Raw genomic sequence first — 21,185 nt, forward strand, 5'->3', positions numbered from 1 at the left:
TGCATCTTCTTAAACATAACACACTGCCTGAACAGGAACTTCAAACCTGGACACTCATATTAAAAGTCTGCTGTGCCACTCACTGAACTATCCAGTGTCTACTAACTTTCATCTTTAATTCATCTTAAAACAATGTGGAAGGATACCAACCGACACTATATTTATGAATATGATTGCATATATTGACAAGCATTATGTAGCGTTTGATAGTGAACTGATATTTCAAACTTTTGAAACCTCAGCATTAAATGTCATCTATTTTAAGTCCTGAAATATGTACTATCTCATTTTCTGCTGACTTAGAATTCATGCTTCTTCAGTGACAGTATACAATTGAGAAAGGGCCGAAACTCCTACTATCTAGTAAATTATATTTTCATCAGTACACCTGACAATTTCCTCTTGCATATTGATTATACAATGTTTTCTATTCAAGCACTCTTTGTTTAAAACAGGCCTTCTTTCAAAGGCTATTTTGGTAAATGATTTTGGGTGAAGCTGAAGCTGCATTGTTTATTGCTATTTCAATTCGTTATGAAAGAAATTGAGCAATAATATTGACTCTGGTGGGATTCGAACCCACAGCCTTTGAATGCCTTTTTTAACATTTTCCTAGAAGTCCAATGCGCTATCCATTGCGCCACAGAGCCAACCTGCACCAAGAAACTTTTCAGAAATTCTGAAATAAAATAATGAGCAAGCAACTGATGATCAACTTTACAAAGTTGATAGGATACTATAATCATGGTTACATGTTGAGCATTGCATGGGGAAAAAGATATTCAACATGCCAAACTACATGATACAGTTGGATAAGTCTACTCAAAAGGCCTCTGACGGATAAAATCTTGACAATTTAAAAAACTCCATTTAAGAAGGTTTTGCAATTCTGTCAATGTAATATCTTGTTCATCATGCAATAGAAACTAAAAGAGTACTTCTTCTTAAACATAGCACCCCGCCTGCACAGGGACGTGAACCCTGGACCCTCAGATTAAAAGTCTGATGCTCTACCGACTGAGCTATCCAGGCTCTGCTTACTCTTATCTTCAAATCACATTAAAACAATTTGGAAGGATACCAACCTTACATTTACTGACAATCATTTATTATTATCATTACATATATTGATAATCAATATGTAGAGTTTTATCATGAATTGATATTTCAAGCTTTTGACATCTCAGCATTATATTTTATCTCTTTAAGTCCTGAAATTTGTACCATCTCATTTTCTGCTGATTCGGAATTCATGCTTCTTCATTGACAATACACAATTAAGAAAGGACCAAAAACTCTTACTGCCTAATACATTATATTTTACTCAGTCTACCTGTCAATTTCCTCTTATATGTAGATTATACAATATTTTCTATTCAAGTGGTGTCGGTTGAAAAAAGGGCTTCTTTCAAAGGCCATTTTGGTGAATGATTTCAGAGCAAGAAGAAGCTGCATTATTTATTGCAATTTCAATTCATTATAAAAGAAATGTAGGACAACATTGCCTCTGGTGGGATTCAAAACCACAACTTTTGAATGCCTTCTTTACATTACTCTTGAAAGCCAAAGCACTATCCATTGTGCCACAGAGCCAATCTTTTTAGGAGGTCGGACAGAAATGATCAAATAAAATAATGAGCTAGCAGCTGCTCATCAACTTTATGAAGTTGGTAGGAATCTATGATCCTGGATTTATGTTGAGCATTGAATAGCAAAAATGATATTCAACATGTCAAACCATACAATGCAGTTGGTTAAGTGTTAAGTCGACTCAAAAGGCATAGCACAGATAAAACAGCAAGGAGTTTAACAACTCCATATAAGAAGGTTTTGCAATTCCCTTAATGTAATATCTTATTCATCAAGCAGTGGAAACTTCAAGAGTGCATCTTCTTAAACATAACACACTGCCTGAACAGGAACTTCAAACCTGGACACTCATATTAAAAGTCTGCTGTGCCACTCACTGAACTATCCAGTGTCTACTAACTTTCATCTTCAATTCATCTTAAAACAATGTGGAAGGATACCAACCGACACTATATTTATGAATATGATTGCATATATTGACAAGCATTATGTAGCGTTTGATAGTGAACTGATATTTCAAACTTTTGAAACCTCAGCATTAAATGTCATCTATTTTAAGTCCTGAAATATGTACTATCTCATTTTCTGCTGACTTAGAATTCATGCTTCTTCAGTGACAGTATACAATTGAGAAAGGGCCGAAACTCCTACTATCTAGTAAATTATATTTTCATCAGTACACCTGACAATTTCCTCTTGCATATTGATTATACAATGTTTTCTATTCAAGCACTCTTTGTTTAAAACAGGCCTTCTTTCAAAGGCTATTTTGGTAAATGATTTTGGGTGAAGCTGAAGCTGCATTGTTTATTGCTATTTCAATTCGTTATGAAAGAAATTGAGCAATAATATTGACTCTGGTGGGATTCGAACCCACAGCCTTTGAATGCCTTTTTTAACATTTTCCTAGAAGTCCAATGCGCTATCCATTGCGCCACAGAGCCAACCTGCACCAAGAAACTTTTCAGAAATTCTGAAATAAAATAATGAGCAAGCAACTGATGATCAACTTTACAAAGTTGATAGGATACTATAATCATGGTTACATGTTGAGCATTGCATGGGGAAAAAGATATTCAACATGCCAAACTACATGATACAGTTGGATAAGTCTACTCAAAAGGCCTCTGACGGATAAAATCTTGACAATTTAAAAAACTCCATTTAAGAAGGTTTTGCAATTCTGTCAATGTAATATCTTGTTCATCATGCAATAGAAACTAAAAGAGTACTTCTTCTTAAACATAGCACCCCGCCTGCACAGGGACGTGAACCCTGGACCCTCAGATTAAAAGTCTGATGCTCTACCGACTGAGCTATCCAGGCTCTGCTTACTCTAATCTTCAAATCACATTAAAACAATTTGGAAGGATACCAACCTTACATTTACTGACAATCATTTATTATTATCATTACATATATTGATAATCAATATGTAGAGTTTTATCATGAATTGATATTTCAAGCTTTTGACATCTCAGCATTATATTTTATCTCTTTAAGTCCTGAAATTTGTACCATCTCATTTTCTGCTGATTCGGAATTCATGCTTCTTCATTGACAATACACAATTAAGAAAGGACCAAAAACTCTTACTGCCTAATACATTATATTTTACTCAGTCTACCTGTCAATTTCCTCTTATATGTAGATTATACAATATTTTCTATTCAAGTGGTGTCGGTTGAAAAAAGGGCTTCTTTCAAAGGCCATTTTGGTGAATGATTTCAGAGCAAGAAGAAGCTGCATTATTTATTGCAATTTCAATTCATTATAAAAGAAATGTAGGACAACATTGCCTCTGGTGGGATTCAAAACCACAACTTTTGAATGCCTTCTTTACATTACTCTTGAAAGCCAAAGCACTATCCATTGTGCCACAGAGCCAATCTTTTTAGGAGGTCGGACAGAAATGATCAAATAAAATAATGAGCTAGCAGCTGCTCATCAACTTTATGAAGTTGGTAGGAATCTATGATCCTGGATTTATGTTGAGCATTGAATAGCAAAAATGATATTCAACATGTCAAACCATACAATGCAGTTGGTTAAGTGTTAAGTCGACTCAAAAGGCATAGCACAGATAAAACAGCAAGGAGTTTAACAACTCCATATAAGAAGGTTTTGCAATTCCCTTAATGTAATATCTTATTCATCAAGCAGTGGAAACTTCAAGAGTGCATCTTCTTAAACATAACACACTGCCTGAACAGGAACTTCAAACCTGGACACTCATATTAAAAGTCTGCTGTGCCACTCACTGAACTATCCAGTGTCTACTAACTTTCATCTTTAATTCATCTTAAAACAATGTGGAAGGATACCAACCGACACTATATTTATGAATATGATTGCATATATTGACAAGCATTATGTAGCGTTTGATAGTGAACTGATATTTCAAACTTTTGAAACCTCAGCATTAAATGTCATCTATTTTAAGTCCTGAAATATGTACTATCTCATTTTCTGCTGACTTAGAATTCATGCTTCTTCAGTGACAGTATACAATTGAGAAAGGGCCGAAACTCCTACTATCTAGTAAATTATATTTTCATCAGTACACCTGACAATTTCCTCTTGCATATTGATTATACAATGTTTTCTATTCAAGCACTCTTTGTTTAAAACAGGCCTTCTTTCAAAGGCTATTTTGGTAAATGATTTTGGGTGAAGCTGAAGCTGCATTGTTTATTGCTATTTCAATTCGTTATGAAAGAAATTGAGCAATAATATTGACTCTGGTGGGATTCGAACCCACAGCCTTTGAATGCCTTTTTTAACATTTTCCTAGAAGTCCAATGCGCTATCCATTGCGCCACAGAGCCAACCTGCACCAAGAAACTTTTCAGAAATTCTGAAATAAAATAATGAGCAAGCAACTGATGATCAACTTTACAAAGTTGATAGGATACTATAATCATGGTTACATGTTGAGCATTGCATGGGGAAAAAGATATTCAACATGCCAAACTACATGATACAGTTGGATAAGTCTACTCAAAAGGCCTCTGACGGATAAAATCTTGACAATTTAAAAAACTCCATTTAAGAAGGTTTTGCAATTCTGTCAATGTAATATCTTGTTCATCATGCAATAGAAACTAAAAGAGTACTTCTTCTTAAACATAGCACCCCGCCTGCACAGGGACGTGAACCCTGGACCCTCAGATTAAAAGTCTGATGCTCTACCGACTGAGCTATCCAGGCTCTGCTTACTCTTATCTTCAAATCACATTAAAACAATTTGGAAGGATACCAACCTTACATTTACTGACAATCATTTATTATTATCATTACATATATTGATAATCAATATGTAGAGTTTTATCATGAATTGATATTTCAAGCTTTTGACATCTCAGCATTATATTTTATCTCTTTAAGTCCTGAAATTTGTACCATCTCATTTTCTGCTGATTCGGAATTCATGCTTCTTCATTGACAATACACAATTAAGAAAGGACCAAAAACTCTTACTGCCTAATACATTATATTTTACTCAGTCTACCTGTCAATTTCCTCTTATATGTAGATTATACAATATTTTCTATTCAAGTGGTGTCGGTTGAAAAAAGGGCTTCTTTCAAAGGCCATTTTGGTGAATGATTTCAGAGCAAGAAGAAGCTGCATTATTTATTGCAATTTCAATTCATTATAAAAGAAATGTAGGACAACATTGCCTCTGGTGGGATTCAAAACCACAACTTTTGAATGCCTTCTTTACATTACTCTTGAAAGCCAAAGCACTATCCATTGTGCCACAGAGCCAATCTTTTTAGGAGGTCGGACAGAAATGATCAAATAAAATAATGAGCTAGCAGCTGCTCATCAACTTTATGAAGTTGGTAGGAATCTATGATCCTGGATTTATGTTGAGCATTGAATAGCAAAAATGATATTCAACATGTCAAACCATACAATGCAGTTGGTTAAGTGTTAAGTCGACTCAAAAGGCATAGCACAGATAAAACAGCAAGGAGTTTAACAACTCCATATAAGAAGGTTTTGCAATTCCCTTAATGTAATATCTTATTCATCAAGCAGTGGAAACTTCAAGAGTGCATCTTCTTAAACATAACACACTGCCTGAACAGGAACTTCAAACCTGGACACTCATATTAAAAGTCTGCTGTGCCACTCACTGAACTATCCAGTGTCTACTAACTTTCATCTTCAATTCATCTTAAAACAATGTGGAAGGATACCAACCGACACTATATTTATGAATATGATTGCATATATTGACAAGCATTATGTAGCGTTTGATAGTGAACTGATATTTCAAACTTTTGAAACCTCAGCATTAAATGTCATCTATTTTAAGTCCTGAAATATGTACTATCTCATTTTCTGCTGACTTAGAATTCATGCTTCTTCAGTGACAGTATACAATTGAGAAAGGGCCGAAACTCCTACTATCTAGTAAATTATATTTTCATCAGTACACCTGACAATTTCCTCTTGCATATTGATTATACAATGTTTTCTATTCAAGCACTCTTTGTTTAAAACAGGCCTTCTTTCAAAGGCTATTTTGGTAAATGATTTTGGGTGAAGCTGAAGCTGCATTGTTTATTGCTATTTCAATTCGTTATGAAAGAAATTGAGCAATAATATTGACTCTGGTGGGATTCGAACCCACAGCCTTTGAATGCCTTTTTTAACATTTTCCTAGAAGTCCAATGCGCTATCCATTGCGCCACAGAGCCAACCTGCACCAAGAAACTTTTCAGAAATTCTGAAATAAAATAATGAGCAAGCAACTGATGATCAACTTTACAAAGTTGATAGGATACTATAATCATGGTTACATGTTGAGCATTGCATGGGGAAAAAGATATTCAACATGCCAAACTACATGATACAGTTGGATAAGTCTACTCAAAAGGCCTCTGACGGATAAAATCTTGACAATTTAAAAAACTCCATTTAAGAAGGTTTTGCAATTCTGTCAATGTAATATCTTGTTCATCATGCAATAGAAACTAAAAGAGTACTTCTTCTTAAACATAGCACCCCGCCTGCACAGGGACGTGAACCCTGGACCCTCAGATTAAAAGTCTGATGCTCTACCGACTGAGCTATCCAGGCTCTGCTTACTCTAATCTTCAAATCACATTAAAACAATTTGGAAGGATACCAACCTTACATTTACTGACAATCATTTATTATTATCATTACATATATTGATAATCAATATGTAGAGTTTTATCATGAATTGATATTTCAAGCTTTTGACATCTCAGCATTATATTTTATCTCTTTAAGTCCTGAAATTTGTACCATCTCATTTTCTGCTGATTCGGAATTCATGCTTCTTCATTGACAATACACAATTAAGAAAGGACCAAAAACTCTTACTGCCTAATACATTATATTTTACTCAGTCTACCTGTCAATTTCCTCTTATATGTAGATTATACAATATTTTCTATTCAAGTGGTGTCGGTTGAAAAAAGGGCTTCTTTCAAAGGCCATTTTGGTGAATGATTTCAGAGCAAGAAGAAGCTGCATTATTTATTGCAATTTCAATTCATTATAAAAGAAATGTAGGACAACATTGCCTCTGGTGGGATTCAAAACCACAACTTTTGAATGCCTTCTTTACATTACTCTTGAAAGCCAAAGCACTATCCATTGTGCCACAGAGCCAATCTTTTTAGGAGGTCGGACAGAAATGATCAAATAAAATAATGAGCTAGCAGCTGCTCATCAACTTTATGAAGTTGGTAGGAATCTATGATCCTGGATTTATGTTGAGCATTGAATAGCAAAAATGATATTCAACATGTCAAACCATACAATGCAGTTGGTTAAGTGTTAAGTCGACTCAAAAGGCATAGCACAGATAAAACAGCAAGGAGTTTAACAACTCCATATAAGAAGGTTTTGCAATTCCCTTAATGTAATATCTTATTCATCAAGCAGTGGAAACTTCAAGAGTGCATCTTCTTAAACATAACACACTGCCTGAACAGGAACTTCAAACCTGGACACTCATATTAAAAGTCTGCTGTGCCACTCACTGAACTATCCAGTGTCTACTAACTTTCATCTTTAATTCATCTTAAAACAATGTGGAAGGATACCAACCGACACTATATTTATGAATATGATTGCATATATTGACAAGCATTATGTAGCGTTTGATAGTGAACTGATATTTCAAACTTTTGAAACCTCAGCATTAAATGTCATCTATTTTAAGTCCTGAAATATGTACTATCTCATTTTCTGCTGACTTAGAATTCATGCTTCTTCAGTGACAGTATACAATTGAGAAAGGGCCGAAACTCCTACTATCTAGTAAATTATATTTTCATCAGTACACCTGACAATTTCCTCTTGCATATTGATTATACAATGTTTTCTATTCAAGCACTCTTTGTTTAAAACAGGCCTTCTTTCAAAGGCTATTTTGGTAAATGATTTTGGGTGAAGCTGAAGCTGCATTGTTTATTGCTATTTCAATTCGTTATGAAAGAAATTGAGCAATAATATTGACTCTGGTGGGATTCGAACCCACAGCCTTTGAATGCCTTTTTTAACATTTTCCTAGAAGTCCAATGCGCTATCCATTGCGCCACAGAGCCAACCTGCACCAAGAAACTTTTCAGAAATTCTGAAATAAAATAATGAGCAAGCAACTGATGATCAACTTTACAAAGTTGATAGGATACTATAATCATGGTTACATGTTGAGCATTGCATGGGGAAAAAGATATTCAACATGCCAAACTACATGATACAGTTGGATAAGTCTACTCAAAAGGCCTCTGACGGATAAAATCTTGACAATTTAAAAAACTCCATTTAAGAAGGTTTTGCAATTCTGTCAATGTAATATCTTGTTCATCATGCAATAGAAACTAAAAGAGTACTTCTTCTTAAACATAGCACCCCGCCTGCACAGGGACGTGAACCCTGGACCCTCAGATTAAAAGTCTGATGCTCTACCGACTGAGCTATCCAGGCTCTGCTTACTCTTATCTTCAAATCACATTAAAACAATTTGGAAGGATACCAACCTTACATTTACTGACAATCATTTATTATTATCATTACATATATTGATAATCAATATGTAGAGTTTTATCATGAATTGATATTTCAAGCTTTTGACATCTCAGCATTATATTTTATCTCTTTAAGTCCTGAAATTTGTACCATCTCATTTTCTGCTGATTCGGAATTCATGCTTCTTCATTGACAATACACAATTAAGAAAGGACCAAAAACTCTTACTGCCTAATACATTATATTTTACTCAGTCTACCTGTCAATTTCCTCTTATATGTAGATTATACAATATTTTCTATTCAAGTGGTGTCGGTTGAAAAAAGGGCTTCTTTCAAAGGCCATTTTGGTGAATGATTTCAGAGCAAGAAGAAGCTGCATTATTTATTGCAATTTCAATTCATTATAAAAGAAATGTAGGACAACATTGCCTCTGGTGGGATTCAAAACCACAACTTTTGAATGCCTTCTTTACATTACTCTTGAAAGCCAAAGCACTATCCATTGTGCCACAGAGCCAATCTTTTTAGGAGGTCGGACAGAAATGATCAAATAAAATAATGAGCTAGCAGCTGCTCATCAACTTTATGAAGTTGGTAGGAATCTATGATCCTGGATTTATGTTGAGCATTGAATAGCAAAAATGATATTCAACATGTCAAACCATACAATGCAGTTGGTTAAGTGTTAAGTCGACTCAAAAGGCATAGCACAGATAAAACAGCAAGGAGTTTAACAACTCCATATAAGAAGGTTTTGCAATTCCCTTAATGTAATATCTTATTCATCAAGCAGTGGAAACTTCAAGAGTGCATCTTCTTAAACATAACACACTGCTTGAACAGGAACTTCAAACCTGGACACTCATATTAAAAGTCTGCTGTGCCACTCACTGAACTATCCAGTGTCTATTAACTTTCATCTTCAATTCATCTTAAAACAATGTGGAAGGATACCAACCGACACTATATTTATGAATATGATTGCATATATTGACAAGCATTATGTAGCGTTTGATAGTGAACTGATATTTCAAACTTTTGAAACCTCAGCATTAAATGTCATCTATTTTAAGTCCTGAAATATGTACTATCTCATTTTCTGCTGACTTAGAATTCATGCTTCTTCAGTGACAGTATACAATTGAGAAAGGGCCGAAACTCCTACTATCTAGTAAATTATATTTTCATCAGTACACCTGACAATTTCCTCTTGCATATTGATTATACAATGTTTTCTATTCAAGCACTCTTTGTTTAAAACAGGCCTTCTTTCAAAGGCTATTTTGGTAAATGATTTTGGGTGAAGCTGAAGCTGCATTGTTTATTGCTATTTCAATTCGTTATGAAAGAAATTGAGCAATAATATTGATTCTGGTGGGATTCGAACCCACAGCCTTTGAATGCCTTTTTTAACATTTTCCTAGAAGTCCAATGCGCTATCCATTGCGCCACAGAGCCAACCTGCACCAAGAAACTTTTCAGAAATTCTGAAATAAAATAATGAGCAAGCAACTGATGATCAACTTTACAAAGTTGATAGGATACTATAATCATGGTTACATGTTGAGCATTGCATGGGGAAAAAGATATTCAACATGCCAAACTACATGATACAGTTGGATAAGTCTACTCAAAAGGCCTCTGACGGATAAAATCTTGACAATTTAAAAAACTCCATTTAAGAAGGTTTTGCAATTCTGTCAATGTAATATCTTGTTCATCATGCAATAGAAACTAAAAGAGTACTTCTTCTTAAACATAGCACCCCGCCTGCACAGGGACGTGAACCCTGGACCCTCAGATTAAAAGTCTGATGCTCTACCGACTGAGCTATCCAGGCTCTGCTTACTCTAATCTTCAAATCACATTAAAACAATTTGGAAGGATACCAACCTTACATTTACTGACAATCATTTATTATTATCATTACATATATTGATAATCAATATGTAGAGTTTTATCATGAATTGATATTTCAAGCTTTTGACATCTCAGCATTATATTTTATCTCTTTAAGTCCTGAAATTTGTACCATCTCATTTTCTGCTGATTCGGAATTCATGCTTCTTCATTGACAATACACAATTAAGAAAGGACCAAAAACTCTTACTGCCTAATACATTATATTTTACTCAGTCTACCTGTCAATTTCCTCTTATATGTAGATTATACAATATTTTCTATTCAAGTGGTGTCGGTTGAAAAAAGGGCTTCTTTCAAAGGCCATTTTGGTGAATGATTTCAGAGCAAGAAGAAGCTGCATTATTTATTGCAATTTCAATTCATTATAAAAGAAATGTAGGACAACATTGCCTCTGGTGGGATTCAAAACCACAACTTTTGAATGCCTTCTTTACATTACTCTTGAAAGCCAAAGCACTATCCATTGTGCCACAGAGCCAATCTTTTTAGGATGTCGGACAGAAATGATCAAATAAAATAATGAGCTAGCAGCTGCTCATCAACTTTATGAAGTTGTTAGGAATCTATGATCCTGGATTTATGTTGAGCATTGAATAGCAAAAATGATATTCAACATGTCAAACCATACAATGCAGTTGGTTAAGTGTTAAGTCGACTCAAAAGGCATAGCACAGATAAAACAGCAAGGAGTTTAACAACTCCATATAAGAAGGTTTTGCAATTCCCTTAATGTAATATCTTATTCATCAAGCAGTGGAAACTTCAAGAGTGCATCTTCTTAAACATAACACACTGCCTGAACAGGAACTTCAAACCTGGACACTCATATTAAAAGTCTGCTGTGCCACTCACTGAACTATCCAGTGTCTACTAACTTTCATCTTCAATTCATCTTAAAACAATGTGGAAGGATTCCAACCGACACTATATTTATGAATATGATTGCATATATTGACAAGCATTATGTAGCGTTTGATAGTGAACTGATATTTCAAACTTTTGAAACCTCAGCATTAAATGTCATCTATTTTAAGTCCTGAAATATGTACTATCTCATTTTCTGCTGACTTAGAATTCATGCTTCTTCAGTGACAGTATACAATTGAGAAAGGGCCGAAACTCCTACTATCTAGTAAATTATATTTTCATCAGTACACCTGACAATTTCCTCTTGCATATTGATTATACAATGTTTTCTATTCAAGCACTCTTTGTTTAAAACAGGCCTTCTTTCAAAGGCTATTTTGGTAAATGATTTTGGGTGAAGCTGAAGCTGCATTGTTTATTGCTATTTCAATTCGTTATGAAAGAAATTGAGCAATAATATTGACTCTGGTGGGATTCGAACCCACAGCCTTTGAATGCCTTTTTTAACATTTTCCTAGAAGTCCAATGCGCTATCCATTGCGCCACAGAGCCAACCTGCACCAAGAAACTTTTCAGAAATTCTGAAATAAAATAATGAGCAAGCAACTGATGATCAACTTTACAAAGTTGATAGGATACTATAATCATGGTTACATGTTGAGCATTGCATGGGGAAAAAGATATTCAACATGCCAAACTACATGATACAGTTGGATAAGTCTACTCAAAAGGCCTCTGACGGATAAAATCTTGACAATTTAAAAAACTCCATTTAAGAAGGTTTTGCAATTCTGTCAATGTAATATCTTGTTCATCATGCAATAGAAACTAAAAGAGTACTTCTTCTTAAACATAGCACCCCGCCTGCACAGGGACGTGAACCCTGGACCCTCAGATTAAAAGTCTGATGCTCTACCGACTGAGCTATCCAGGCTCTGCTTACTCTTATCTTCAAATCACATTAAAACAATTTGGAAGGATACCAACCTTACATTTACTGACAATCATTTATTATTATCATTACATATATTGATAATCAATATGTAGAGTTTTATCATGAATTGATATTTCAAGCTTTTGACATCTCAGCATTATATTTTATCTCTTTAAGTCCTGAAATTTGTACCATCTCATTTTCTGCTGATTCGGAATTCATGCTTCTTCATTGACAATACACAATTAAGAAAGGACCAAAAACTCTTACTGCCTAATACATTATATTTTACTCAGTCTACCTGTCAATTTCCTCTTATATGTAGATTATACAATATTTTCTATTCAAGTGGTGTCGGTTGAAAAAAGGGCTTCTTTCAAAGGCCATTTTGGTGAATGATTTCAGAGCAAGAAGAAGCTGCATTATTTATTGCAATTTCAATTCATTATAAAAGAAATGTAGGACAACATTGCCTCTGGTGGGATTCAAAACCACAACTTTTGAATGCCTTCTTTACATTACTCTTGAAAGCCAAAGCACTATCCATTGTGCCACAGAGCCAATCTTTTTAGGAGGTCGGACAGAAATGATCAAATAAAATAATGAGCTAGCAGCTGCTCATCAACTTTATGAAGTTGGTAGGAATCTATGATCCTGGATTTATGTTGAGCATTGAATAGCAAAAATGATATTCAACATGTCAAACCATACAATGCAGTTGGTTAAGTGTTAAGTCGACTCAAAAGGCATAGCACAGATAAAACAGCAAGGAGTTTAACAACTCCATATAAGAAGGTTTTGCAATTCCCTTAATGTAATATCTTATTCATCAAGCAGTGGAAACTTCAAGAGTGCATCTTCTTAAACATAACACACTGCCTGAACAGGAACTTCAAACCTGGACACTCATATTAAAAGTCTGCTGTGCCACTCACTGAACTATCCAGTGTCTACTAACTTTCATCTTCAATTCATCTTAAAACAATGTGGAAGGATACCAACCGACACTACATTTATGAATATGATTGCATATATTGACAAGCATTATGTAGCGTTTGATAGTGAACTGATATTTCAAACTTTTGAAACCTCAGCATTAAATGTCATCTATTTTAAGTCCTGAAATATGTACTATCTCATTTTCTGCTGACTTAGAATTCATGCTTCTTCAGTGACAGTATACAATTGAGAAAGGGCCGAAACTCCTACTATCTAGTAAATTATATTTTCATCAGTACACCTGACAATTTCCTCTTGCATATTGATTATACAATGTTTTCTATTCAAGCACTCTTTGTTTAAAACAGGCCTTCTTTCAAAGGCTATTTTGGTAAATGATTTTGGGTGAAGCTGAAGCTGCATTGTTTATTGCTATTTCAATTCGTTATGAAAGAAATTGAGCAATAATATTGACTCTGGTGGGATTCGAACCCACAGCCTTTGAATGCCTTTTTTAACATTTTCCTAGAAGTCCAATGCGCTATCCATTGCGCCACAGAGCCAACCTGCACCAAGAAACTTTTCAGAAATTCTGAAATAAAATAATGAGCAAGCAACTGATGATCAACTTTACAAAGTTGATAGGATACTATAATCATGGTTACATGTTGAGCATTGCATGGGGAAAAAGATATTCAACATGCCAAACTACATGATACAGTTGGATAAGTCTACTCAAAAGGCCTCTGACGGATAAAATCTTGACAATTTAAAAAACTCCATTTAAGAAGGTTTTGCAATTCTGTCAATGTAATATCTTGTTCATCATGCAATAGAAACTAAAAGAGTACTTCTTCTTAAACATAGCACCCCGCCTGCACAGGGACGTGAACCCTGGACCCTCAGATTAAAAGTCTGATGCTCTACCGACTGAGCTATCCAGGCTCTGCTTACTCTTATCTTCAAATCACATTAAAACAATTTGGAAGGATACCAACCTTACATTTACTGACAATCATTTATTATTATCATTACATATATTGATAATCAATATGTAGAGTTTTATCATGAATTGATATTTCAAGCTTTTGACATCTCAGCATTATATTTTATCTCTTTAAGTCCTGAAATTTGTACCATCTCATTTTCTGCTGATTCGGAATTCATGCTTCTTCATTGACAATACACAATTAAGAAAGGACCAAAAACTCTTACTGCCTAATACATTATATTTTACTCAGTCTACCTGTCAATTTCCTCTTATATGTAGATTATACAATATTTTCTATTCAAGTGGTGTCGGTTGAAAAAAGGGCTTCTTTCAAAGGCCATTTTGGTGAATGATTTCAGAGCAAGAAGAAGCTGCATTATTTATTGCAATTTCAATTCATTATAAAAGAAATGTAGGACAACATTGCCTCTGGTGGGATTCAAAACCACAACTTTTGAATGCCTTCTTTACATTACTCTTGAAAGCCAAAGCACTATCCATTGTGCCACAGAGCCAATCTTTTTAGGAGGTCGGACAGAAATGATCAAATAAAATAATGAGCTAGCAGCTGCTCATCAACTTTATGAAGTTGGTAGGAATCTATGATCCTGGATTTATGTTGAGCATTGAATAGCAAAAATGATATTCAACATGTCAAACCATACAATGCAGTTGGTTAAGTGTTAAGTCGACTCAAAAGGCATAGCACAGATAAAACAGCAAGGAGTTTAACAACTCCATATAAGAAGGTTTTGCAATTCCCTTAATGTAATATCTTATTCATCAAGCAGTGGAAACTTCAAGAGTGCATCTTCTTAAACATAACACACTGCCTGAACAGGAACTTCAAACCTGGACACTCATATTAAAAGTCTGCTGTGCCACTCACTGAACTATCCAGTGTCTACTAACTTTCATCTTCAATTCATCTTAAAACAATGTGGAAGGATACCAACCGACACTACATTTATGAATATGATTGCATATATTGACAAGCATTATGTAGCGTTTGATAGTGAACTGATATTTCAAACTTTTGAAACCTCAGCATTAAATGTCATCTATTTTAAGTCCTGAAATATGTACTATCTCATTTTCTGCTGACTTAGAATTCATGCTTCTTCAGTGACAGTATACAATTGAGAAAGGGCCGAAACTCCTACTATCTAGTAAATTATATTTTCATCAGTACACCTGACAATTTCCTCTTGCATATTGATTATACAATGTTTTCTATTCAAGCACTCTTTGTTTAAAACAGGCCTTCTTTCAAAGGCTATTTTGGTAAATGATTTTGGGTGAAGCTGAAGCTGCATTGTTTATTGCTATTTCAATTCGTTATGAAAGAAATTGAGCAATAATATTGACTCTGGTGGGATTCGAACCCACAGCCTTTGAATGCCTTTTTTAACATTTTCCTAGAAGTCCAATGCGCTATCCATTGCGCCACAGAGCCAACCTGCACCAAGAAACTTTTCAGAAATTCTGAAATAAAATAATGAGCAAGCAACTGATGATCAACTTTACAAAGTTGATAGGATACTATAATCATGGTTACATGTTGAGCATTGCATGGGGAAAAAGATATTCAACATGCCAAACTACATGATACAGTTGGATAAGTCTACTCAAAAGGCCTCTGACGGATAAAATCTTGACAATTTAAAAAACTCCATTTAAGAAGGTTTTGCAATTCTGTCAATGTAATATCTTGTTCATCATGCAATAGAAACTAAAAGAGTACTTCTTCTTAAACATAGCACCCCGCCTGAACAGGGACTTGAACCCTGGACCCTCAGATTAAAAGTCTGATGCTCTACCGACTGAGCTATCCAGGCTCTGCTTACTCTAATCTTCAAATCACATGAAAACAATTTGGAAGGATACCAACCTTACATTTACTGACAATCATTTATTATTATCATTACATATATTGATAATCAATATGTAGAGTTTTATCATGAATTGATATTTCAAGCTTTTGACATCTCAGCATTATATTTTATCTCTTTAAGTCCTGAAATTTGTACCATCTCATTTTCTGCTGATTCGGAATTCATGCTTCTTCATTGACAATACACAATTAAGAAAGGACCAAAAACTCTTACTGCCTAATACATTATATTTTACTCAGTCTACCTGTCAATTTCCTCTTATATGTAGATTATACAATATTTTCTATTCAAGTGGTGTCGGTTGAAAAAAGGGCTTCTTTCAAAGGCCATTTTGGTGAATGATTTCAGAGCAAGAAGAAGCTGCATTATTTATTGCAATTTCAATTCATTATAAAAGAAATGTAGGACAACATTGCCTCTGGTGGGATTCAAAACCACAACTTTTGAATGCCTTCTTTACATTACTCTTGAAAGCCAAAGCACTATCCATTGTGCCACAGAGCCAATCTTTTTAGGAGGTCGGACAGAAATGATCAAATAAAATAATGAGCTAGCAGCTGCTCATCAACTTTATGAAGTTGGTAGGAATCTATGATCCTGGATTTATGTTGAGCATTGAATAGCAAAAATGATATTCAACATGTCAAACCATACAATGCAGTTGGTTAAGTGTTAAGTCGACTCAAAAGGCATAGCACAGATAAAACAGCAAGGAGTTTAACAACTCCATATAAGAAGGTTTTGCAATTCCCTTAATGTAATATCTTATTCATCAAGCAGTGGAAACTTCAAGAGTGCATCTTCTTAAACATAACACACTGCCTGAACAGGAACTTCAAACCTGGACACTCATATTAAAAGTCTGCTGTGCCACTCACTGAACTATCCAGTGTCTACTAACTTTCATCTTTAATTCATCTTAAAACAATGTGGAAGGATACCAACCGACACTATATTTATGAATATGATTGCATATATTGACAAGCATTATGTAGCGTTTGATAGTGAACTGATATTTCAAACTTTTGAAACCTCAGCATTAAATGTCATCTATTTTAAGTCCTGAAATATGTACTATCTCATTTTCTGCTGACTTAGAATTCATGCTTCTTCAGTGACAGTATACAATTGAGAAAGGGCCGAAACTCCTACTATCTAGTAAATTATATTTTCATCAGTACACCTGACAATTTCCTCTTGCATATTGATTATACAATGTTTTCTATTCAAGCACTCTTTGTTTAAAACAGGCCTTCTTTCAAAGGCTATTTTGGTAAATGATTTTGGGTGAAGCTGAAGCTGCATTGTTTATTGCTATTTCAATTCGTTATGAAAGAAATTGAGCAATAATATTGACTCTGGTGGGATTCGAACCCACAGCCTTTGAATGCCTTTTTTAACATTTTCCTAGAAGTCCAATGCGCTATCCATTGCGCCACAGAGCCAACCTGCACCAAGAAACTTTTCAGAAATTCTGAAATAAAATAATGAGCAAGCAACTGATGATCAACTTTACAAAGTTGATAGGATACTATAATCATGGTTACATGTTGAGCATTGCATGGGGAAAAAGATATTCAACATGCCAAACTACATGATACAGTTGGATAAGTCTACTCAAAAGGCCTCTGACGGATAAAATCTTGACAATTTAAAAAACTCCATTTAAGAAGGTTTTGCAATTCTGTCAATGTAATATCTTGTTCATCATGCAATAGAAACTAAAAGAGTACTTCTTCTTAAACATAGCACCCCGCCTGCACAGGGACGTGAACCCTGGACCCTCAGATTAAAAGTCTGATGCTCTACCGACTGAGCTATCCAGGCTCTGCTTACTCTTATCTTCAAATCACATTAAAACAATTTGGAAGGATACCAACCTTACATTTACTGACAATCATTTATTATTATCATTACATATATTGATAATCAATATGTAGAGTTTTATCATGAATTGATATTTCAAGCTTTTGACATCTCAGCATTATATTTTATCTCTTTAAGTCCTGAAATTTGTACCATCTCATTTTCTGCTGATTCGGAATTCATGCTTCTTCATTGACAATACACAATTAAGAAAGGACCAAAAACTCTTACTGCCTAATACATTATATTTTACTCAGTCTACCTGTCAATTTCCTCTTATATGTAGATTATACAATATTTTCTATTCAAGTGGTGTCGGTTGAAAAAAGGGCTTCTTTCAAAGGCCATTTTGGTGAATGATTTCAGAGCAAGAAGAAGCTGCATTATTTATTGCAATTTCAATTCATTATAAAAGAAATGTAGGACAACATTGCCTCTGGTGGGATTCAAAACCACAACTTTTGAATGCCTTCTTTACATTACTCTTGAAAGCCAAAGCACTATCCATTGTGCCACAGAGCCAATCTTTTTAGGAGGTCGGACAGAAATGATCAAATAAAATAATGAGCTAGCAGCTGCTCATCAACTTTATGAAGTTGGTAGGAATCTATGATCCTGGATTTATGTTGAGCATTGAATAGCAAAAATGATATTCAACATGTCAAACCATACAATGCAGTTGGTTAAGTGTTAAGTCGACTCAAAAGGCATAGCACAGATAAAACAGCAAGGAGTTTAACAACTCCATATAAGAAGGTTTTGCAATTCCCTTAATGTAATATCTTATTCATCAAGCAGTGGAAACTTCAAGAGTGCATCTTCTTAAACATAACACACTGCCTGAACAGGAACTTCAAACCTGGACACTCATATTAAAAGTCTGCTGTGCCACTCACTGAACTATCCAGTGTCTACTAACTTTCATCTTTAATTCATCTTAAAACAATGTGGAAGGATACCAACCGACACTATATTTATGAATATGATTGCATATATTGACAAGCATTATGTAGCGTTTGATAGTGAACTGATATTTCAAACTTTTGAAACCTCAGCATTAAATGTCATCTATTTTAAGTCCTGAAATATGTACTATCTCATTTTCTGCTGACTTAGAATTCATGCTTCTTCAGTGACAGTATACAATTGAGAAAGGGCCGAAACTCCTACTATCTAGTAAATTATATTTTCATCAGTACACCTGACAATTTCCTCTTGCATATTGATTATACAATGTTTTCTATTCAAGCACTCTTTGTTTAAAACAGGCCTTCTTTCAAAGGCTATTTTGGTAAATGATTTTGGGTGAAGCTGAAGCTGCATTGTTTATTGCTATTTCAATTCGTTATGAAAGAAATTGAGCAATAATATTGACTCTGGTGGGATTCGAACCCACAGCCTTTGAATGCCTTTTTTAACATTTTCCTAGAAGTCCAATGCGCTATCCATTGCGCCACAGAGCCAACCTGCACCAAGAAACTTTTCAGAAATTCTGAAATAAAATAATGAGCAAGCAACTGATGATCAACTTTACAAAGTTGATAGGATACTATAATCATGGTTACATGTTGAGCATTGCATGGGGAAAAAGATATTCAACATGCCAAACTACATGATACAGTTGGATAAGTCTACTCAAAAGGCCTCTGACGGATAAAATCTTGACAATTTAAAAAACTCCATTTAAGAAGGTTTTGCAATTCTGTCAATGTAATATCTTGTTCATCATGCAATAGAAACTAAAAGAGTACTTCTTCTTAAACATAGCACCCCGCCTGCACAGGGACGTGAACCCTGGACCCTCAGATTAAAAGTCTGATGCTCTACCGACTGAGCTATCCAGGCTCTGCTTACTCTTATCTTCAAATCACATTAAAACAATTTGGAAGGATACCAACCTTACATTTACTGACAATCATTTATTATTATCATTACATATATTGATAATCAATATGTAGAGTTTTATCATGAATTGATATTTCAAGCTTTTGACATCTCAGCATTATATTTTATCTCTTTAAGTCCTGAAATTTGTACCATCTCATTTTCTGCTGATTCGGAATTCATGCTTCTTCATTGACAATACACAATTAAGAAAGGACCAAAAACTCTTACTGCCTAATACATTATATTTTACTCAGTCTACCTGTCAATTTCCTCTTATATGTAGATTATACAATATTTTCTATTCAAGTGGTGTCGGTTGAAAAAAGGGCTTCTTTCAAAGGCCATTTTGGTGAATGATTTCAGAGCAAGAAGAAGCTGCATTATTTATTGCAATTTCAATTCATTATAAAAGAAATGTAGGACAACATTGCCTCTGGTGGGATTCAAAACCACAACTTTTGAATGCCTTCTTTACATTACTCTTGAAAGCCAAAGCACTATCCATTGTGCCACAGAGCCAATCTTTTTAGGAGGTCGGACAGAAATGATCAAATAAAATAATGAGCTAGCAGCTGCTCATCAACTTTATGAAGTTGGTAGGAATCTATGATCCTGGATTTATGTTGAGCATTGAATAGCAAAAATGATATTCAACATGTCAAACCATACAATGCAGTTGGTTAAGTGTTAAGTCGACTCAAAAGGCATAGCACAGATAAAACAGCAAGGAGTTTAACAACTCCATATAAGAAGGTTTTGCAATTCCCTTAATGTAATATCTTATTCATCAAGCAGTGGAAACTTCAAGAGTGCATCTTCTTAAACATAACACACTGCCTGAACAGGAACTTCAAACCTGGACACTCATATTAAAAGTCTGCTGTGCCACTCACTGAACTATCCAGTGTCTACTAACTTTCATCTTTAATTCATCTTAAAACAATGTGGAAGGATACCAACCGACACTATATTTATGAATATGATTGCATATATTGACAAGCATTATGTAGCGTTTGATAGTGAACTGATATTTCAAACTTTTGAAACCTCAGCATTAAATGTCATCTATTTTAAGTCCTGAAATATGTACTATCTCATTTTCTGCTGACTTAGAATTCATGCTTCTTCAGTGACAGTATACAATTGAGAAAGGGCCGAAACTCCTACTATCTAGTAAATTATATTTTCATCAGTACACCTGACAATTTCCTCTTGCATATTGATTATACAATGTTTTCTATTCAAGCACTCTTTGTTTAAAACAGGCCTTC

The 21,185-nt window shown here is 34.6% G+C and overlaps 22 non-coding genes across 22 annotated transcripts; all 22 read right to left on the reverse strand.

Annotated features, from left to right (window-relative positions):
• Window positions 1–558: 558 nt before the first annotated feature.
• Window positions 559–650, reverse strand: TRNAR-UCU (transfer RNA arginine (anticodon UCU)). The gene is given in 2 exon segments: window positions 559–594; window positions 614–650. It is a non-coding gene; the product is annotated as a tRNA-Arg (tRNA).
• Window positions 651–959: 309 nt separating this feature from the next.
• On the reverse strand, window positions 960–1,032 carry TRNAK-UUU (transfer RNA lysine (anticodon UUU)). Its single transcript has one exon. It is a non-coding gene; the product is annotated as a tRNA-Lys (tRNA).
• A 1,410-nt stretch (window positions 1,033–2,442) lies between these two features.
• Window positions 2,443–2,534, reverse strand: TRNAR-UCU (transfer RNA arginine (anticodon UCU)). The gene is given in 2 exon segments: window positions 2,443–2,478; window positions 2,498–2,534. It is a non-coding gene; the product is annotated as a tRNA-Arg (tRNA).
• A 309-nt stretch (window positions 2,535–2,843) lies between these two features.
• On the reverse strand, window positions 2,844–2,916 carry TRNAK-UUU (transfer RNA lysine (anticodon UUU)). Its single transcript has one exon. It is a non-coding gene; the product is annotated as a tRNA-Lys (tRNA).
• Window positions 2,917–4,326: 1,410 nt separating this feature from the next.
• TRNAR-UCU (transfer RNA arginine (anticodon UCU)) lies at window positions 4,327–4,418 on the reverse strand. The gene is given in 2 exon segments: window positions 4,327–4,362; window positions 4,382–4,418. It is a non-coding gene; the product is annotated as a tRNA-Arg (tRNA).
• A 309-nt stretch (window positions 4,419–4,727) lies between these two features.
• Window positions 4,728–4,800, reverse strand: TRNAK-UUU (transfer RNA lysine (anticodon UUU)). The gene has a single exon. It is a non-coding gene; the product is annotated as a tRNA-Lys (tRNA).
• Window positions 4,801–6,210: 1,410 nt separating this feature from the next.
• TRNAR-UCU (transfer RNA arginine (anticodon UCU)) lies at window positions 6,211–6,302 on the reverse strand. Its single transcript is given in 2 exon segments — window positions 6,211–6,246; window positions 6,266–6,302. It is a non-coding gene; the product is annotated as a tRNA-Arg (tRNA).
• A 309-nt stretch (window positions 6,303–6,611) lies between these two features.
• Window positions 6,612–6,684, reverse strand: TRNAK-UUU (transfer RNA lysine (anticodon UUU)). The gene has a single exon. It is a non-coding gene; the product is annotated as a tRNA-Lys (tRNA).
• Window positions 6,685–8,094: 1,410 nt separating this feature from the next.
• On the reverse strand, window positions 8,095–8,186 carry TRNAR-UCU (transfer RNA arginine (anticodon UCU)). Its single transcript is given in 2 exon segments — window positions 8,095–8,130; window positions 8,150–8,186. It is a non-coding gene; the product is annotated as a tRNA-Arg (tRNA).
• A 309-nt stretch (window positions 8,187–8,495) lies between these two features.
• On the reverse strand, window positions 8,496–8,568 carry TRNAK-UUU (transfer RNA lysine (anticodon UUU)). The gene has a single exon. It is a non-coding gene; the product is annotated as a tRNA-Lys (tRNA).
• Window positions 8,569–9,978: 1,410 nt separating this feature from the next.
• Window positions 9,979–10,070, reverse strand: TRNAR-UCU (transfer RNA arginine (anticodon UCU)). Its single transcript is given in 2 exon segments — window positions 9,979–10,014; window positions 10,034–10,070. It is a non-coding gene; the product is annotated as a tRNA-Arg (tRNA).
• Window positions 10,071–10,379: 309 nt separating this feature from the next.
• Window positions 10,380–10,452, reverse strand: TRNAK-UUU (transfer RNA lysine (anticodon UUU)). The gene has a single exon. It is a non-coding gene; the product is annotated as a tRNA-Lys (tRNA).
• A 1,410-nt stretch (window positions 10,453–11,862) lies between these two features.
• TRNAR-UCU (transfer RNA arginine (anticodon UCU)) lies at window positions 11,863–11,954 on the reverse strand. The gene is given in 2 exon segments: window positions 11,863–11,898; window positions 11,918–11,954. It is a non-coding gene; the product is annotated as a tRNA-Arg (tRNA).
• Window positions 11,955–12,263: 309 nt separating this feature from the next.
• Window positions 12,264–12,336, reverse strand: TRNAK-UUU (transfer RNA lysine (anticodon UUU)). Its single transcript has one exon. It is a non-coding gene; the product is annotated as a tRNA-Lys (tRNA).
• A 1,410-nt stretch (window positions 12,337–13,746) lies between these two features.
• Window positions 13,747–13,838, reverse strand: TRNAR-UCU (transfer RNA arginine (anticodon UCU)). Its single transcript is given in 2 exon segments — window positions 13,747–13,782; window positions 13,802–13,838. It is a non-coding gene; the product is annotated as a tRNA-Arg (tRNA).
• Window positions 13,839–14,147: 309 nt separating this feature from the next.
• On the reverse strand, window positions 14,148–14,220 carry TRNAK-UUU (transfer RNA lysine (anticodon UUU)). The gene has a single exon. It is a non-coding gene; the product is annotated as a tRNA-Lys (tRNA).
• Window positions 14,221–15,630: 1,410 nt separating this feature from the next.
• On the reverse strand, window positions 15,631–15,722 carry TRNAR-UCU (transfer RNA arginine (anticodon UCU)). Its single transcript is given in 2 exon segments — window positions 15,631–15,666; window positions 15,686–15,722. It is a non-coding gene; the product is annotated as a tRNA-Arg (tRNA).
• Window positions 15,723–16,031: 309 nt separating this feature from the next.
• TRNAK-UUU (transfer RNA lysine (anticodon UUU)) lies at window positions 16,032–16,104 on the reverse strand. The gene has a single exon. It is a non-coding gene; the product is annotated as a tRNA-Lys (tRNA).
• Window positions 16,105–17,514: 1,410 nt separating this feature from the next.
• TRNAR-UCU (transfer RNA arginine (anticodon UCU)) lies at window positions 17,515–17,606 on the reverse strand. The gene is given in 2 exon segments: window positions 17,515–17,550; window positions 17,570–17,606. It is a non-coding gene; the product is annotated as a tRNA-Arg (tRNA).
• A 309-nt stretch (window positions 17,607–17,915) lies between these two features.
• On the reverse strand, window positions 17,916–17,988 carry TRNAK-UUU (transfer RNA lysine (anticodon UUU)). Its single transcript has one exon. It is a non-coding gene; the product is annotated as a tRNA-Lys (tRNA).
• A 1,410-nt stretch (window positions 17,989–19,398) lies between these two features.
• Window positions 19,399–19,490, reverse strand: TRNAR-UCU (transfer RNA arginine (anticodon UCU)). Its single transcript is given in 2 exon segments — window positions 19,399–19,434; window positions 19,454–19,490. It is a non-coding gene; the product is annotated as a tRNA-Arg (tRNA).
• A 309-nt stretch (window positions 19,491–19,799) lies between these two features.
• Window positions 19,800–19,872, reverse strand: TRNAK-UUU (transfer RNA lysine (anticodon UUU)). Its single transcript has one exon. It is a non-coding gene; the product is annotated as a tRNA-Lys (tRNA).
• Between the last annotated feature and the right edge of the window lie 1,313 nt (window positions 19,873–21,185).

Source organism: Pleurodeles waltl, chromosome 4_2, assembly GCF_031143425.1.
Source record: "Pleurodeles waltl isolate 20211129_DDA chromosome 4_2, aPleWal1.hap1.20221129, whole genome shotgun sequence".
Lineage (NCBI taxonomy): Eukaryota > Metazoa > Chordata > Amphibia > Caudata > Salamandridae > Pleurodeles > Pleurodeles waltl.